This window comes from Periplaneta americana, chromosome 8 (genome assembly GCF_040183065.1).
Source record: "Periplaneta americana isolate PAMFEO1 chromosome 8, P.americana_PAMFEO1_priV1, whole genome shotgun sequence".
Classification (NCBI taxonomy): Eukaryota; Metazoa; Arthropoda; class Insecta; order Blattodea; family Blattidae; genus Periplaneta; species Periplaneta americana.
Genome location: NC_091124.1, coordinates 93,280,050 through 93,300,275, shown reverse-complemented (window position 1 = coordinate 93,300,275; position 20,226 = coordinate 93,280,050). Strand labels below are relative to the sequence as shown.

At 35.2% G+C, this 20,226-nt stretch overlaps 1 long non-coding RNA gene across 1 annotated transcript in view; it reads right to left on the bottom strand.

Annotated features, from left to right (window-relative positions):
- The window catches only part of LOC138704890 (uncharacterized), a 680,302-nt gene that overhangs the window by 212,505 nt on the left and 447,571 nt on the right, over window positions 1-20,226 (bottom strand). The window lies entirely within an intron of this gene.

Here is a 20,226-nt window from a genome sequence, read left to right as displayed (position 1 = left end):
CCTTTAAAATCCGGTCTCTAGTCATCATAATTACCAAGGATTCGTCTTTTTTTTACTCTCACTAATATAGGACCTATAATGTTCATAAGCAGCGATACTTCCTGGAAGTTTTTAAATAAGTAAAATCCAGCCCATTTCCTAAAGCATAATTACTCCCCTTGTCAGTCCCTTCAAAATGTGTGAAGTTTGTCAACGACACCTGTTTCCTCCACACTGCAAGGTGTGTATTTTGCATGAGCTTCATTGCAAAGCTCTCTTCTAACATTTTAGCGGGTAACATGACAGTTTATTGTAGCAACCCCGAGCTCTCTGATATTAGCTAGAGCAATCATTTTTGTTCTGAAAGAATTAGTACATACTTTACATTCACTATATTTCTATAGTCTAATGAAATCAACATATAAAAGTAATTTTGTAGCGGAATTCAAAGAGAAACAAAATTGTGCCTCTTCGTTTCTGAATTGACGACGTGACATTGGCACCGGACAGTAGAGCTACAAATTAGTCCGACATTACGGCAATGTAGCCATATTACTCGTATTAAAAGAAACATTAAATTTTACTTCTACTTCCACTAAACTAGAATAATTATTATCTGTGTTATCTGTCAAGTAAAACATACAGTATGCTTATTGATAATTAGTGTTGTGATATTTAATCGATTAATCGATCAATTTCTATTGTAAGATTACTCGATCAAAAATATTTAATCGAATAATCCAGTCGATTAAAATTAATCGTTGTACTTGATATTAATTATCATTTTGTTAATGCAAACTCAGAGTAAAAATTCCGACAGTATTCGTCTCTCAGAAATTGCTTACTTCAAACACGATAATACCATTATTGTGTAACTGCAAAGCAGGTAGTAGGTAGCATAGGGCAAATCTTTGCAGAAACATTACAGAAAGAGATTAAGATATGACAGTGACCTGGGCTAGCCATATTGAACGTTGAAACACAATGTGAAACACTTATTAAGTTTGTCAGCTCGTCTTCCTAGCATATGAAATACATACTTTTCTGGAATTCGCCCTCCTCATCCCTTAACCATGGCTACACTGTGTGGAAGTGAGAGAGTAACTGCCTTCTTCTCTTTCTAAAATTTCGTAACCCGATCACAATAGGGGCCAGTCTGCTGTTCTGTTGGAGTTTCTTTACTGAGTTTCTACATAAAGCTTGTGTGTTTAGTTTGCTAAATAAAAAAAAATCAGATTTCTGTGGTCTGTGAAAAAAGTAAAAACTCCTTTATGTCATAGGCCTATGAGAAGTAAACTCGGTGAAACGTTTAGATTTAAATTGAACGATCGTGAAGAAGTGCTTGACAGAAAAAGAATCGTGTTTAGTGATGCAGGAAACATTGTTACTAAACGTGAAGAGCACTTAATTCGTATCATGTGAATGCACTCTCATGTTTAAAATCATTATGAAGCAGTATTAACTAGATGAGTCTTCATACTTTTTTTTTTGTGTTTGTCTCAAAAAATCCCCGGAGAATTGACACAATAAATTATAAGCCTACATAATAAATATGTTAGTAAATAACTAAACTAGTATTGTTTTGTAATACCATACAGTATAAACATAGTCGTATATACTACATTTTATACTTTTGCCTAGCACCAAATACAAATTACATTTAACAATAATTGTATATTACAGTATATTAAAACTTTTTTCAAATCGATCAAAGTTCGATTAATTGATAAATTCAATTCGTTAATCGATTAAATATTTTGATCGATTGACAGCACTATTGATAATCCATCACCACGCCGTACAGTATGCAACAAAAATGTCGAAAGAAAATTAGAAACGATACAAAGAACAAATTATTATATTTTTATGGGCGCAATGCATTTGAGCTAGAATTCTGTTGTTTTTACTAACTGATAACGAAAATTATAAGGATGGATTTGAGCCACCTCTGTTTGACTTCACAACTAGTTATTTTTGCTGGGAAGAATGTTTAAGTTGGTAGTTTCTTTAGTAATAATTATACATGATTGCATACCTTATTTTAGTCTTCCTCTGTCCAATCCTTATATTTTTTTGGCCCATTGCAGTCGCTGCTTCAGTCAATCTGTCAGAATGCTTCCTATGAGGTTTATGAGGAGGTTGGTTGCGTCTCTTCTGACGGCTCTACTAGACGTGCTGATATCATAATTGATCGGCAGAAGGATAAGGGTGTCATTATTGATCCCACAATCCGTTTCGAGATGCATGAGAAACAGTCACAAGAGGTGTGTAGTGAAAAACAAGTCATATATGAGCCTTGTTGTCAGCATCTCGGAGCACAATACCACATCACACTTTGGACAGTTTTTGGGCTCATGTTCGGTGCCCGTGGCACGATCCCACGAGCAACTTTAAATCAACTTAATTTAAAATTTCGTATGCAACGATTGATACCATCATCCTTAGCTATAATTAGTAATAATTTGCACTCAAGAAACTTTTATTGTAAATGATTTCCTATGTTTTCTCATCATTATCTTAATGGTTTTTTTCTTTCAAATTGTCACATACATAATTGTATACTTGTTTTTAATCATTGTTCATTGTGAATGGATTAGTAGGCCAATCTATGAACCCTTATTTAGGGCAACTTTTGTTGATACATATTTATTATTGCATTCTTTAGAGGTATGCAACGTTGTATCCCCATTCCTTGAATCATATCTGTAGAGTTCGGGTAGAAACTTCATTCTTCTCTAGAATCTTCATGATTATCTTCCGTGGTTTTCTTCAGTGTACAATTTGGAAGGCTATGTAGATTTCAAACATGTTACATTTCTTGTATTTAATATATTTCAATATAAGCCTAATCAAACCAATGACTACTTTTATACGTTGATTATAGGCTATTAACAACAATGAAGGTCACCGGCGTAGTTCAGTCGGCTAAGGCGCTTGCCTGCCGATCCAGAGTTGTGCTCGGTCGTGGGTTCGATTCCCGTTTGGGCCGATTACCTAGTTGGGTTTCTTCCGAGATTTTCTCCAACCGTGATGCAAACTTCAGGTAATCTACGGTGAATCCTTGGTCACTTCTCGCCAATACCATGTCGCTATCACCAATTGCATCGACGCTGAATAACCTCGTATCGTAGTTGATACGACGTCGTTAAATAACAAAGTGAAAAAAAAAACAACAATTAAATCCTCGCAATGAATCGCATGACTGGAAGAAGGTTCCGCGAAAATTGAAATAGCCTCTAAGTAGTATACTAACAACGCACCATGACATTTCAATGTTTCAAAATCAATAAATAACACTCTATATTCTTGGCAGATTACAAAAATGTACTCAGCCAAACATTTTTTATTAAATGTGATCGTAACGTCAAATTAAAAAAAGAGAAATCATATATCATAAAATATGCTGAGTATATTAATTTGGCATCCCAATGTAACATGATTTGCTAGTCCGCAGTCTTAATTTAGTGGGGCGGGAAGTTACGTTATCTAACTTTACTGGCAACGTAACAAAATAAAATGTTTCTAGAAATGTCTTCTCTACCTGTTATACAATGGCTTAAATCCAAAACTGAATTGAGGGTAAGTGGCTCAAAAGCGTTGTTCCTCCAGGTATGTGACTCAAATCGGTTGCTCCGTTTTTTATATACGAGTAATATGATGTATGCATTATTTTGGACATGTTTTTGTCCTTACGTTCACGAAATTAAAGAGAGGTATATGGCCCTTGGTTTCCAACCTGACGTAGGCCTACATAAGTTTGCCATTAAACCGCTACTTTTATGTGAACACGTGTTCCAGTGTTGTCACCTGTTCCCTTTTACTTGTATGAATATCTGAAAACCCGTTCACAAACGACTACAATGATATTAGGTTTTTATGTTTAACGACCCTCCCTTGTTCATCTATCAAACGGACCCCTATTTAATGCCTTTCAACCCAGTATAAATGTATCACCAATTTAAATAATAATAATAATAATAATAATAATAATAATAATAATAATAATAATAATAATAATAATAATAGTTTTATTGGAAGCGAATTTAACACACGTCTAAGCAAGCACGTTCCGTGTTTTGTATACGATTATTGCGTATTATAAAATCAAAACAATACAATAATTATTGTATATAAGGGTTACTATCGGAAAGGTCTAAAATGCTGGTAAGGTTGAGAATAATTGTTGGAAATTATACTTAAATTGTCACAAAGTGGTAAAGCATAAGTCTGAAAAGATGTTTTTTTTTTTCTATTTAGAGTTTTACTTTACAGTTTTAGAATGCAGAAAATGTGTATTTTGCTTTCTCTATTTTTAACTGTTACATTAATTTATTTATCACTTCTATTCCGTACCTTACTTTTCTTGCATGCTGTTCACTTAGTTTCGGTTGCTGTTGCAATAAACAACAACATTCAATTTCAAAGTTTCAAATGAAAATGATCGTCGAGTGTCGGATAGTATTACCTTGTATGCGGAAAAACTGTGTTCAACATCGGCTGAAACCAAGGGCGCATATGTAAAATATTTCACATCATCAATTTCATTTCCACATCAAGTTTATAACAATCGCACTTATCATCTGATAAAACTTTTGCAATTTTGCATAATTAATTGAAACCACGGTTTTTTGTATTACTGTGTGAAAAAGAAATGAAATTTATAATATGAAATATTTTACATATGCGCCCTTGTTTTCAGCCGATGTTGAATGCAGTTTTTCCGCATACAAGCTTATATCCGACACTCGGTGATCATTTTCATTTGAAACTTTGAAAATGAATGTTGTTGTTTATTGCAGCAGGAACTGAAACTAAGCGAACAACATGCAAGGAAAGTAAGATACGAAATTGATGAGATAAATAAATTAATGTAACGGTTAAATATAGGGAAACCAAAATTGTACGCCATATACGTTTTCGGCTTTCCAAAACTGTAATGCAAAACTCTAAATTAAAAAAAAAAAAAAAAAAAACATCTTTTCAGACTTATGTTTTACCACATTTGGGACAATTTAAGTATGATTTCCAACAATTATTCTCAACCTCACCAGCATTTTAGACCTTTCCGATATTAATCCTTATTATACAATAAATGTATTGTCTTGATTTCATAATACGCAATAATCGTATACAAAACAAGTAACGTGCTTGCTTACGTGTGTCAAATTCACTTCCGCTGGCTGTACTTGAAACACGTCGACTACATTCTGTCGGGGCGTCGTATGTTCATCTCAGACTAATACAAATGTACCGATGTCACGGCCCTAATCATTAGTAACATTAGAACTGTTGAAGTATTGTACATGTTGAGTATTGTGGATTTGTTTAACTTGACTAATATTGTGTATTTTATTATTTTATAATTCTTAACTTTGTAATTCCTAATAGAATAATTGAATTATCTTTGTACGTAAATACCCTTCATTTGATCTGATATCTCCACTTCCACATAATTTTACAGTTTATTGTATTATATTATATTTTATTAGACTTCATTAAGTTACATTATACTGTAATATAATGATATATGAATCAAACATAATTTCACAATTTTAATGGCAAGTATTTTTGTACACAAATACGTAGGATATTTAACTAGAAAACTATAGGTATATCAATTCCTTTGAGGATCAACAGTGTTTCTTGATTATAAATTTGTTATAGTCTCGACTTTGTAACGATAATTATAGTAAAACCACCCTCTCTTTTTTCAGGTAAGTGCACAACAGCTTCTTGAAGCGAATGTTTCCAATATGAGATCAGGTACTGTGAAAATTTAATTATTTTTAAATAATAGGCCTATGCACGGTATGTTATAAGGCTAATTCACTGGTCGACAAGGTTTTCTTCACAAGAAATCTGATTAGTGATTCTACTGCAGTTTTTCATACTGAATTCAGATATGTAGTCAGAATATTTCCATCAGGCACAGTTTTTTTGTGACAGCTACTTTTTAAAATCGGATTTTAGCGTTTTCTTTGACCTGTCATAGGAACCGTTACCTCATATGTAGCGATTTTATCCAAGCTGTATTTAAGGAAATGATTTGTAATATTATGCTGAAGCACCATAAAACAATCCTGTGCAGGTTCATTCATGTTTGGACATGCTCAGACCTGTTCATCTGGCATTGTGATGTGTCAGTATCGAGCTGGCCGTGAGTTTGTTCAGTAGTGAAATAGTTCCTTCCTTTCTTTTCGGAAGTGTATTGTATATGTAGTGTTTTAGTGCTTAGTGTTGTTCATCATGCCAAGAAAGTGTGTAAATCATGTAGACAGTTTCTGCTATATTTGTGGTGAGCTGACCTTCAAGTCTCAGAGGCGACATTTGACCCCACTTGTAAAGAAGTGTTATCAAGTTTACTTTGGCTGTCAGGCTGGTGATTTTGATAAGAGCTGGGCCCCAAATACATGCTGTGTTTCGTGTGTTAGATTGCTGACTGGATGGAAAAAGGGTACACATCGTATGCCATTTGCAATTCCTATGATTTGGAGGGAACCGAAGGATCATTTAAGTGATTGTTATTTCTGTTTGACAAATATTACAGAAATCACATCTAAAACAAAACATACAGTTAAGTATCCTAATTTGAAATCTGCAATAAGATCTGTCTTACACAATGAACAGTTCCCTGTACCAGTATATGCCGATACGACCTTAGGTAATAACTCTGATTCTGACCTAACTGAAACTGAAAATGCTTAAGATGAAAATAAAAATAATCCTACATTTGAAGCCAATACCTGTTCATCAGAACCATACTTTCCCAATCAGAAAGACCTTAATGACCTGATTCGGGATTTAAATCTGTCTAAACAGCAAGCTGAAGGTTTAGCTACTCCACAAAGACGTAAGAATATGTAGTTATCGTGGCCGCCATAATGATTTCAAGGACTGCTTCTCTGAAGAAAATGGTATTGTGTTCTTTCATAGATTCGTCTAAAGTTAGTTTGAAGGCTGTGCTGCTACATATTGGCAATGAACTTCCATCAATACCTGTAGCGCATGCCGCTGATATGAAAGAGACATATCAAAATATGAAAGTAATTCTAGAGAAAATACAATATGGAAAATATGAATGATATATCTGTGGTTATTTAAAGGTCATTGCTTTATTGCTTGGTTTGCAACTTGGGTTCACCAAATTTTGCTGTTTTTTGTGCCTCTGGGACAGCAGAGATAGGAAGTCTCACTATGTTACAAAATTATGGCCTAAACGTGAATCTCATATCCCTGGCCAGAAAAATGTGTCATATCCTGAAAAAAATATTGTTACCTCCAATGCATATTAAGTTAGGAGTAATGAAAAATTTTGTCAAAGCTATGGATAAACAGTCTGATGGATTCTTGTACTTGAAATCGAAATTCCCCAAAGTCAGTGATGCTAAATTGAAGGAAGGAATTTTTATAGGACCACAAATCCGGTCATTAATGGATGATGATCATTTCGAAGGACTGCTAAATCCACTGGAGAAAGCAGCCTGGCAGTCTTTAAAAAGTTTATGTTTCAATTTTCTTGGAAACCATAAAGCAGAAAACCATCATGACATAGTGACTGATCTTCTGCATTCTTATAAAGCTATGGGATGCAACATGTCTTTAAAAATTCACTTCTTGGACTCTCACTTGGACTTCTTCCCCGAAAATCTTGGAGCTGTCAGCGATGAGCACGGTGAGCGTTTTCATCAGCAAATTTCTACTATGGAAAAGAGGTACCAAGGCAAGTGGAGTTCCAATATGCTAGCTGACTACTGTTGGACCAAGAAGAGAGACGTTCCAGATGCAAAATATGTCCGAAAATGACTATCTACCACTTGCCAGGTAAGTCAGAATGAGTAGTTATAATTTTGAGTTAGATAGCTAGTTACAGATTTTTTTTAGAATATTATAAAAATTCAAATGAATATCACAAAAAAACTCCTGCCCGATGGGGAAAAACTGAAATTGTATTTGAATTCAGCACGAAATATTCTTCTAGAAAATATTATTTTACTTCTTGTGAAAGAAAAAAAGTTCATTTTTGTCGACTAGATAGTGTATTCTTGCTTACATTTCCTAAGTAAATATCGACAATAATAACACTAGTCAACAAATTTTAACTTTTTGTCTGTCACAGAAATGAAATCAGCTGATTTTTACTAAATCGACCCTGCTGATTACGAAAATGGCAGCGACAAATCTGTAACACGTAACATTTTTGTGTGACAGAAGGGGAAATATTTTGATTAAAAAAAGCGTTTTCGCGCATTTCAAAAGACGTAATTACAACAGTGAAAATAAATAAATTCCTAAGATGCAAAATTTATACACAAAATATACTGACGTTTCACAGAAAAATAATAACGCCGCATAAATAATAATTACAATAAGAAAAAATGGCATTATGTTCCTTTTTTTTCCTTCAAAATAGGCTTTTACTTTATTAATTTAAAACTGGATCAAAGTAACTATAATTTTTTAAGGTTTATAAATTAAATTGATTAAAATCTCAAATCAAATAATTTAGGAGCCCTACATTGAAGTAAACAACCATATACAGACTTCAAGCTAGATTTTTAAAAAAAGTATTTAGTTACTTGGAGTTATTTTTTCCTCTTGTAGTTTGAGTCACCTTCTCTGAACAAAAACCAACAGTAGTCCCCCATCATACTAGAACCCCACCTTCCTTGATATCGTTGTTCCATCCTGTGTATATCTTGATGGAATCTTTCCCCTTTTTCATCGCTTACAGCTCCTAAGTTCTCTAGGAAAAAGTCCAGATTGGAATGGAGGAAATGTATTTTCAATGACATTCGACAACCAAGTTTCTGGTAACTATGCAGGAGTTCTTGTACAAACTGTTGGTAATTGTCAGCTTTATTGTTACCTAAAAACTCACTAACAACACTTACAAAGGCATTCCAAGCTTCTTGTTCCTCAACACTTAATTTATTTTCAAAGCTCTCATCTTTCAAAAGTTTCCTAATTTGAGGGCCAACAAAAATTTCCTCTTTCACTTTAGTCTCACTGAGTTTCGGAAACATATTCCTTACATATGCAAAACCTTCTCCATTTTTATCCATAGCTTTAACAAAACTCTTCATTAAACTAAGCTCGATATGTAAAGAAGGAAGCAGTAATTTTTCCGGTTTTACTAAAGGGACATACTTAATATTATGTTCTCCTGGGACATAGCTTTCTCTGGGAAGCCAGTCTTCACTATGTAGTGTTTTTCAGTCGCTCTACTACCTCACAAACAGAGAAAGCAACAGTATTTTGTGAATCCATCCTGAAGTCCGAGCAATAAGGCGACAATTTTCAAATCTCCGCAGAGTTGCCAGCAGTATATTTTATATTGGACTGCATCTAGTAACAGTGACAAATTTATATAAGTTTCCTTCATATCTACTGAATACGCCACTGGAATTGATGGTTTAGTGTTTACATTGTGCAATAACACTGCTTTTAAACTTATTTTGGAAGAATCTATGAATAATCTCCATTCCTCTGGAATGTGTTGAAATCCTAGTTCTTCCATTAAGCCGTCTATATTTACACACATTCACATAGAATTCTTCATTATAAAATACTTTGAAAACCGTTCATGTCTCTTCCTGTACAACGAAATTTTAGTATCTGGTGCTAGCAGGTTCCATTGTTGCCGTCTAGACCCTAAAATCTCAGCTTGTTGTTTAGTGAGATTAAGATCTCTTATTAAGTTGTTCAGTTCATATTGTTGAATTAAATGGGGATGATGATCTGGGCTATAGGACGGATCAGAGAATGTTGATGGTTGAGCTAAATTATCTGTTTGTTCTATTGGAAGAACCAATTCCTCCAATTGCGAAGGAGGATTAGGAACAGGGAGTTTTGGTCCAGGTGGTACAGGTCTTATTGCAGATGGAACATTAGGATATTCAATTTTAGATCTTGTTTTCTTTGAAAATCCCGTAATCTTTGTTAAACAGAAATAACAGTCTTCTGCATGGCTTGTCGGTTCACGCCAGATCATTGGAACTGCAAACGACATACTTCGAGTCTTCTTTCCGTTCATCCAGTTTATCAGTTTTGAGTAACATGTTGTGCAGCACACATGGGGAGCCCATGATTTGACCTCATCACACACATTACATTCAAAATAGTAATAATATGCTTGTTTTAACTTATCTGATAACGGCCGACGCTGCGATTTTGCCGTAAATTCTCCACATACGTAACAAAAGCTGTCCGGCGAATTTACAAACGCACGACGAGATTTTTTCATTCTGAGAAAGAGTAAATGAACGCGAAGATAAACACTTAAAACCAGCGATACAACTTGTCACAAGCTCAAATAATATTCAACTAATCCTAAAATGCAATCTATTTCACTCTAAAAGTCCACCCTCTCAGTGCTTTCTGTCGGTCTAGCGTCATAAAGCAATAAAATAATACAGGTATATATCCTCCACTACGCACCTTATTAATGCAGACTCGTGTATTTGAAAGAACCTATTCCTTAAAATACACTTTTAGTATATCCTGAGCAACAATAAGTTATAAAACGTATGAATATACTGTGTAACCATTTAAATGAAGTCCATAGTTCGATACCCGAGTTCTTTGGTAAATTCATTCTTATTTTTTCACAATTTCCAATTTTCCTCTTAAATGGTACGTGATGGAAAATTTTCAAGTTTAGATCTAGTATCAGCACACAAAAATTGATCTAAAATGACCATTTTCACCCTTGTGACAAAAACCTTGTTGACTAGTGTAATTATTTGGTGGTATTTATCGTTTCATCGTGTTCTCTCATTGCAACCATATTCAAACTCATTTTGTTTTCCCACTACTCTGTGCAAGCAATACGTACTTATCAGAGCAAGAGACAATTTCATTAACTCTCTCTCGGTGTTTACCGAGCCGCGATGTTTGGTTTCAGCAACGTTAATGTGTGAGTGGGAGCATCCGAGAGAGGAACTATTGTTTGTGCCGTTTTGTTTGATATTTTCGTTTTTGGTGTAATCTCTTCTTCCAAAAGCAGAAATTGTAATCGCGCATTAAGTAAACATATCATTATTTGTAAAGCTTTATGCTTTCTCGCAGCTAAAATTAAAGAAAAAAACCAAGTTAGCTATATACCTACTTGCATAATATACAATATTTATGACTACTTCAGTATGCCAATACATACACAGTCATGTTTCATAGTAAATTCATATATCCGCGAATGAGCACGCCTCTGTGCACTGCGGATCAGAATGCACAATTCCTATTACGAAAGTGTCAACTATTTCAACTACCGCTATTTATTGTTCATCGACGGCAAACTATTAGACTACGCTCGTGTTTGTGTGAACGAAGTTAGTCTGCGTGAAGTGTGTCACAATGGTAGTTATTAAGTGCACCTCATCAACATTTATACGACGTTGATCATCGTTCAGGCTATCTCTAGTCCATGTAAACCTTCGTAACACACAAAACACTTCACCAATCGTACACTTGTTGAAACAGTCTAATTTCCATTCCCATAATTTCTGATAGCTTTTGATATTATTTGCTTGCTGTTCAAACACTGACATGATGAAATTAGCAAGTAACACTATTGTAACATACTCACACAAGCTGATGTCCACATAGCTACGCTCGTATAATAATGAAATGACTTATCGTGTGTGAACAGTGTATAGGTGGCTGTACTTGTATGTTTCATGCGTTTCGTAATACAATATACAAGCGGGGTTGTATGTATGTATGTATGTATGTATGTATGTATGTATGTATGATGAAGTTTGTTGGAGTAACTTCTATTGGAGTACGTTGTAGGTGGGTTAGTAAAAGACCTAAGTCCTTTAAACAACCAAGGGCTGCCAATACTTAAGTTTATTAATCAAGGCGTTCTTCAATTGTTAAAAATTAGACCTCTGCACTGGTTTCAGTGCACTTTTCCGCTCTACTGACAACAGTAATTATTGCTCTTCTGAGGTCGTCTTGTTTTTTTTTTTATGAGGGCAGCATTATTCATAATGCGAGCAACCAATTAGTTCCTTGTGTTTACTTTGTCTTTGTATACTTCACTTTTCAGCCACCCTCATAGACAAAAAGGCCTGGAGACTTTCGTGTCCAATACACGTGATCACCCCGGCCGAGTCATCGTTCTTAAAATGTGAGATTTAGAAGACGACTAAGCTCCATCATGCTTGAAAACCATGCCCATCTTTGTGACTAAGAGGACCTCCTCAACAATAGCGCTGCCCTCAGACGATAGTGGAATAGCTACGCGTAGACCTACTATTCCAATACACACCTAATGAATGAATGAATGAATGAATGAATGAATGAATGCTTCCCATGATGTCCCATGTTGTGCACAGGCCTCCTGTGATGGGGTGAGAACCCCCTCGACAGGGATGGGTCAAGTGTACTCGCTTGGTGAGCCAATCCAGGCGAGCTTGTCGTGTATAGCCTACTGTCGTGACATGGTTACTAACCCTGTTAAACTTTAATTAGTCTCTGAACTCTGTTGCTTGTTCATTTTATGCACTGTCCACATAATACTAACACCAGCACTTTGACAAACAGATTGCTATTTACACTATTCAACTGATACTTTATCAACACTGACTTTACTATTTACAAAATTTATCTCACACTTTCATTAATACTGACTTCACTATTTACAATATCTTAACACTATTATGTTATCTATTTACAATGACCTTCCCTAGTTCTTTCCACAAAACTCTGTTCTTTGCTCCAACGTAGGGGTCCCACATCGTGACTGCATATGTCCATCTCTTCTGGTGTAGTCTCGCCACGTGTCCCCCCCCCCCAGGTCCCCTTCGTTGCCGTGGCTCGTTCTGCTGCGTCAGTAGTGTTCGTCAGTCTTTGTATTGTTTCTTTTGTCATTCTGTCTCGTAGCGTGATGCCCAGTATTTTTCTTTGCATCTTCCTCTGGCTTGTTCGTATACTTGAGCGTTGGTACGCAGACCTAGCATCTCGCAACTATAGAAACCGCTCACTATCTCTCGTGTAGTCCGGATTTGTGCGAGGCGTGTCTCGCACCTCGCACGTCGCATGCGTCGGTTCAGAAAAACCAAGGCTTTACTGTTTCATGCAATGATAGCGGATATTTCCATCCAAAAATCCAGCGCCTTGTCTGGATCTTAACCTGTCACATGCACGGTAAGAGCACGTCAAAGATAATTAAATTTATGTTTCAAAACAGAACATATGTTTACTATAGAACGAGAAAAATGTTACTTTACCGATAAACATTATCGAAACAACGGGACTCATATGGAATCTGGTACATCCCGAAAAAATCGGTAGGTACAGAGGGCGTAATAGGTTTAAGTCAGAATTTTGTTTACGCGAGATCTGCTAACTGATAATGAAAATTATGGGAATTGTTTTGAGCCTCATATGTTTGACTTCAAAATTATTCTTTTTTTCTGGGAGAATGTTTAAGTTGGTAGTTCTATAGTAGTAATTACACATGATTGCATAGGTACCTTATTCTACTCTTCCTCTGTCCAATCCTTATATTTTTTGGCACATTGTAGTCGTTTCTGTATCATTCCTTCAGTCAACTTTGTTGCCTTTAGATCTCTACAACATTTTATCCTTATTTCCTTGATTCATCTCTGTTGAGTTCGGGTAGAAACCGCTACTTCGTTCTTATCTAGACTCTTCTTGATTGTCTTCTTTTGTTTTCTTCGATTTTCCAAAGTGATTTGTCGAATTTCCCTGTCTTCTTGGAGTTGTTATTCGTTTTCGGCCACATTTTCCTTTCCTTTCCTTTCCTTTCCTTTCCTTTCCTTTCCTTTCCTTTCCTTTCCTTCCTATCTGAGTCTAGCTCGGCATTCTCTTTCATTTTATTATTTATAGTTCTTATTGAAGATTGGAACACTCCTTCCATCACAGCTACTCCTCATTCGATATATTCACAGTGCTGCAGGAGAGTTGCAGTTTCTTGTTTTTTCTTTGAAGTAAGGTCAAGACATTTCCCTGTCCTACATTGAGGCCAGTGTACAATATTTAAGGCTATAAAGATTTCGGATGAAATATGTTAAATTTATTTTGTTTTCGTGTATTTCAGTAAGTTATGTATTGAAACCAATGTTTTACCTTTATAAGTTGATTACAGGCTATTAACAACAACGAAATGCTAACAATGAATTGCAGAACTGGATTAGGGTTCGGTGCACATTCAAATAGCCTCTTATAGTAGTAGGGTAAAGGTTGGTAATATTGTGATATAAGTAATAGTGTGATAGTTCTTTTTGAGAATTTATTACAATTATGATGAGCGAGAGGAAGATCGGTTTTTTGAGTCAACGTATTAAGGGAATGTTCGTGGACTAGTTTCTGCACAAAACTGGTCCTCCTCTCACTCAGTAAAATTATAATAAATTCTCAAAATGAACTGTCACAATATTACTCGTATGATCGTATCACAATATTATCAACCTTTACCATATACCAACAATGCACTATGACATTTCAATGTTGCAAAATCAACGAACAACATCTATATTCTTGGCAGATTGCAACAGTGTACTCAAACATTTTTCATTAAATGTGGTCGTAACGCCAGAGGGAAAAGAAAAATCATACATCTTATATACTGAATATATTAATTTGGCACCCCAATAACATGATTTTACAGTATTAGAGTGCCAGTTGTAGTCTGAATTTAAGTGGGACGGGAAGTTATGTTATTTAACTTTACTACCAACGCAACAAAAATGTTTCTAGAAATGTCTTCTCTAACTATTATAAAGCGGCTCAAATCTAGTGCTGCTTATGATTAGGTTTTTCTCCGGAGCGGTTGTTTGTGCGCTTTCAATCGGAGACCTCCGGTTACCTCCGATTGATGCCGCGCATAGACATAAATTTTCCGCTGAGCATTCCTTTAGTCGGATCAGGTAGTGATTGGAGTCCGCTGACGTCCGCGTATCTTTTAAAATAAGTGTGTAATTTTATGTTGTTTATTATCTCTTCTTTATTTACCTCTCTCTCTTTTTCTTCGGCTCTTTTTTTTTTAAAGTACTATGTTAGCTGACAGATTTTTTTTTTTCTAGTTTTGAAATTCATAGTATATAAGGAAAGGCGTATTAGTTTTATGTCATTGATCAAATTAATAACATTAAAATTAACTGAAAACTAACGCAGAAGTAAAGCATTTTAGTGGCTAATGTAAACATTTATAATTTTCCTGGAAACATCGTTTATTCACAAACAGTTTTTGTCAATTATTATTCTAATCGGTTTAGTTTAACGTAAAATACATTAAGGAGTTTCAGAATGGAACAAAAGAAACGTGTGATATCAATGTGTTAAAGTTTACTGTCCAAAATAATTTATTAAGATTCTTCACCAGACGGGATTGTGATCATTGTGTTAAAGGGTGTCAGTATTTGAACTGTCTCTTCTAAAACTCGTCACTCTTCCTCTGTAATAAAAAATATAAGCGGATATCAACTTAAGGATAATTGTAATTATATTATTACCACACGTTTCTTTAGTTTCAGAATGAAACAATATTTTAATCCAATAACTCAAGTTGCCTTTTAAATATTCCATATGTTATGTATGGTTTTATTGCCTCGAAAGTTAAGTTTTATAGAAATTTCAAGACTTGTTTTTCTAGACGTGGACCTTTGGAACAGTAGCACTAAATCAGTTTAAAAAATCATATCAAATGTTTTACGTAATTTTAAAACTACAAAAACAATGATATCACTAATTAACCGTCAATGTGTATCTGAATGGTAATAATTTATTTTTGACAGCAAGTACGAGTACCACAACCGCAGCTCTTAATGTTAGCCTAAATACTTACATACCTACATTTTAAAATTTTGGTCTACTCAGCGAATCTATCTAACCTGGTCCACGCCATTGAGATTTCCAAATACGGACCTGTTAGCGTCCTAAGAGCAGTTGGCTTTTCTGGCAAACAATCACCAACTCATATTTCATTTCAAGTAAGCGGTTCATCACTGAAGTTTGGAGTTTCATCTCGTAACAATATGCTGGATTAATCTTAGAGGTCCTGTTTTGCTGAAATTCTTCTGCTTTTCAGGTTTTCATTCGCAATGTTTCTCTGTCTGCACACAAAACCACGAAATTATTTATTAGAACTTTTATATATAAATCAAAGTAAATACGCTTTTTTAAAAGATTTCAAAAGTGTTTTGAACAGTTAAATTTACTTACTTAGTTTCTTCAAGTTTGCGATTGTGCGATCGCTTCAAATGATCTAACACACTAACAAATTCGAAGTACCACCACCCTTAGAGTAAATTCGCCGACAAAGTTAACAGCGTGCGACTTTATTATTATCTTCAACTAAATTTAAGAATTTCCATGGGACGGATATACGATTTGGTGCCATTTTATTCCACTCACAACTACCCTCAGTCCGTATGCGCCGGTCGTCCTTGAGCTCTACGTCCTCCAACTTCGCTTCGCTCCAAACCACCGCATCCCTCCGTATGTTCCCTGTTCCACCTACGGTAGTACCGGAGATCACCCGTGGAGAGCTTTATTCGTAATCTCCGATTCCTCCGCGGTAGTAGTCACTCCGATGAGCAGCACTACTCAAATCCAAAACTCACTTGAGAGTAAGTGGCTCAAAAGCATTGTTCTGTCCAAATATGTGGCTCTAATCCATTTCCCATATACAGCAACCTTAGACATAGCAGACAGAATACACATTATTTTGCTAGTGATGTATTAATTTTCCTGCACTGCACCAAACCCATTACCTTTGTGTTTACATTTAAACTATAATTATGCATTGCCATGAACGAGATTTCGGATATGATATGAATGCCACCGCTCGATGTTATGAGTCTCCCGATAAATGCAAAATATGCATGAACCCGATCACATCGTTTCCAGATGACCAACGCATTATCGCTGCAGGCGGATTCATAGTGAAATCTCGGTGCACCGATTACTATAGCGATTTCGTAAATTTATACGAACCTAGATAACCATCCTCGTTCGCTTTGGAAGTTCCAGTTTTCAAGGGGAAGCGCCTCAGTTGTGCCTCTTTTGCTCTGTTTTCCCGAAGTATAAACAACCTCAACTCTGGGAGTCTCGAGCTCTTGGGGTGGGGTTGAAAGGTCACCGGTGCTAAAAATACTTTTTATCGTCGGGTGTCGCTATGTGACCTTTGAAATCAGTATTCGAGGCAAAAAACTTTGTCCATGTAAGCCTTTGAAGTCTCGAGTTCGAATAGTGGTCAGTGTAAAAGAAAGGAATCCTTGTACTTCATACAAGGATGTAAACAAACAAACAAACAAACAAACAAACGCTGTACTCACAGGTCGATGTCTAAACTTTGATGAGTACAAGTTGCTAATATGGAAGCAGAATATACCACGCGGTAATTGAAGCTCCGATTTGTTCAATAAAAGCATTTACTTAAATTCATTCAGAATGAATAAGGAAGATACGTAGACCTACTATATTTTTTAACGCTTAAAGTAAAAAAAAAAAAAAAAACTTCGATTGATATTAATATTAGTAATATTTTACTTAACGGCGCTTTCAACTCAAAAGGTTGTTTAGCGTCGAAATGACTGACGAATTTTTCCTGGTTTCCTCTATCAGGTTGTGGGATCTTTTGCGTGCCTTAAATCTACTATATGTATGTATTTATTCACACTTAAAAATATGGGTAAATACCCTGTGACAATGGTAACTAATTACACTCAATAATAACAATTAATAATAAACACAATTAATAACAACATACAATTAATAATAATAACAATAAATAATAATAATAATAATAATAATCATAATAATAATAATCATAATGAGTATCCAAAATTAAATGAAGCATGATCACTTAAAATAACATTTAAAGTAAATCTAATTTGTATCTTGACCCTAAGTTCGAACTAAAACCCGCGAGTATATAGAACTCACAAGTTAACCTTCTTCCGAAGGAGGCCATTTTAAGGATTTTTATAGTTCTTTGACATTTATTACCCTCGGCGGGTTTTGAACCGTCGAATCCCAATTCAACGCCAAGCGCAGCGACACTTCAGTCGAACAATTGAGTAACTTCAGTTGGTTCAGGTCAGTTAAAGCGGTTTTTCACGCCAGCTAATCTTAGTTACTAAATCACTAAGTTCAATAGAGTTGATCGGATCTGATTATGATAAATTAGTCATTCAGTTAAAATTTTAATGTGGTTATTCGTAATACATACGTAATGGCCTTTATTCATGCGTGACATTCGTCGTATCCTCATCATTTTGTCATGAATAGAGCGACGTAATATATTCTCGTGTATACAGGGTGGAAGTGAAATAATCCTGCAGATTGAAAGGGACGAAACGGTACACTTAAATGGAAGAAAACCTACATATATTACGTTTTGTAATTAAATGCACGGTTAGTTAGAAAATTGAGGTGGAATTTTCAGCAGTCTGGCAACATCGCCGCTAACGCACGCCTCTTTCTTGTCGTAGTGCAGATTTAAGAGGTCGAAGAACTCAGGTCTGTCTGTCTGTCTGTCTGTCTGTCTGTCTGTCTGTCTGTCTGTCTGTCTGAACTACCTCCATCTCCCTTTCTGGCTGCAATGTTGCAAACTGGTCGTATCGGTCAGAGGCTTCAAATTAAATTTACACGAAAGCCGTCCACGCTATTGAAATACGCCAGAGAAGATAAATTATTCTTTATTAGCTTTTCTATCGATATGGCCAAAAATTACGATCCTACTCGCAATAGTTACCGAATAAGATTTTAAACATTTAGGGGAAAAATCCTGAGAAAGCTATAGACTTTCCACCAATATGATACTTACTAGATTTTTTGTTACATAGGCTACATCATGAGTTATTCGCTCTGAAAATCTGCAGGGTTACTTCACTTCCACCATGTGTAGGTATAGTTGACTACATAACGAAAATGTGCCATAAGAGTTTCAGTATCTTTTGGATAATCTTGACATGTAGGCCTACCACCTTCTTCAAATATTACTACGAAAAGAAGTCACATAGATCTACCGATAGATTGAAGGATCTTAGGCCAGTTAAGGGGATTGGGTAGTGATAAGAGTCAAAAATGCTATTTTTGATTTTGTGTTTTAAAAAAAGTTCAAAACTTTCTCTTTAAAACAATGTAAGCTTACATATATTGTGGGGGTATCTCAGTAGATAAGTTAAGGCCTTTAAATTGCCTCTTAAATTTGGCGCCGCACGTAATTCATGGTTCCTTTTTGTTTAATGCAGTTTTTCGTAAGTTGATATTTTTTTCAAATTTAAGTGCATTTTTCTCTAAAACTACTGAATCAATTTACATGAAATTTTTACACTATTTTCTACAGACTATCTTCTACAAAGTAGACGTACTTTGTTTAAGAATAAACACATAACACGAGGAAAAAAATAAATAGGTATTGAAAAAATTGCAAAACTTGTTAATCAAAGTTTAATATTTTTTTCAGTTTCACTAAGAGTGAAATATTTAACAAAATTTTGCTTTAGAATTTATAATACAAATTACTCGGTAACTTGATAGAGTACAAGGTATATGAGTGAAGATTGTAGCATGTAATGTGCACCTCAAGAATGAGGTGGATTTAGAAAACTGGGAAAGCAGGTTATCAGTTTGGGCCTTTTTTGCACTTGGATACGAAGCTAATTAGTTGTCTCTTATACCACTGAATTCAAAATGATTGATTGTATAACCATGGAAAGTTTTATTTCACTCTGAAACTAAAAGCCTAGGAATATTGAACTAAACTTTTGTATTGAAATTCTTTAATCGCAAAGGCATCACTATATCCTCCCCTTAATGTTGCCTCTTTTGAATATGATTCGATTTGGGAAAAGCTGCTGTAAGGCATTGATAGAATGCAGTCGCCCCAGTCTGTTGAAATCATAAAGTCTGAGGATTGTGCCTCATTCATTGAGTACGAACATTTCAACCATATGCACGTACTATGGCTGATGTCATACATAGCATTTCGTTTGTCGTCTTCAAAAAAGAAGGGACCAATACATTGGGCACCAAACAGTTACTCCCTCGCGGTGTAAAGTTGTAACTCATGATCGTGAGGATATTCTTGCGCCCAGTATCTAAAATAATAATAATGAATTTATTCCTAGAACAAAAATAGTGTGTTTATATATAGGCCTATATATAGCGTATATAAAATCTCTCTAGCACCCCCAGAATGAGTACATAGGCCTACTCGTGCTCAGGGAGTATTCCGCAAAATTTTAACACAACTATTTTATTAATAAGCGGAATGAA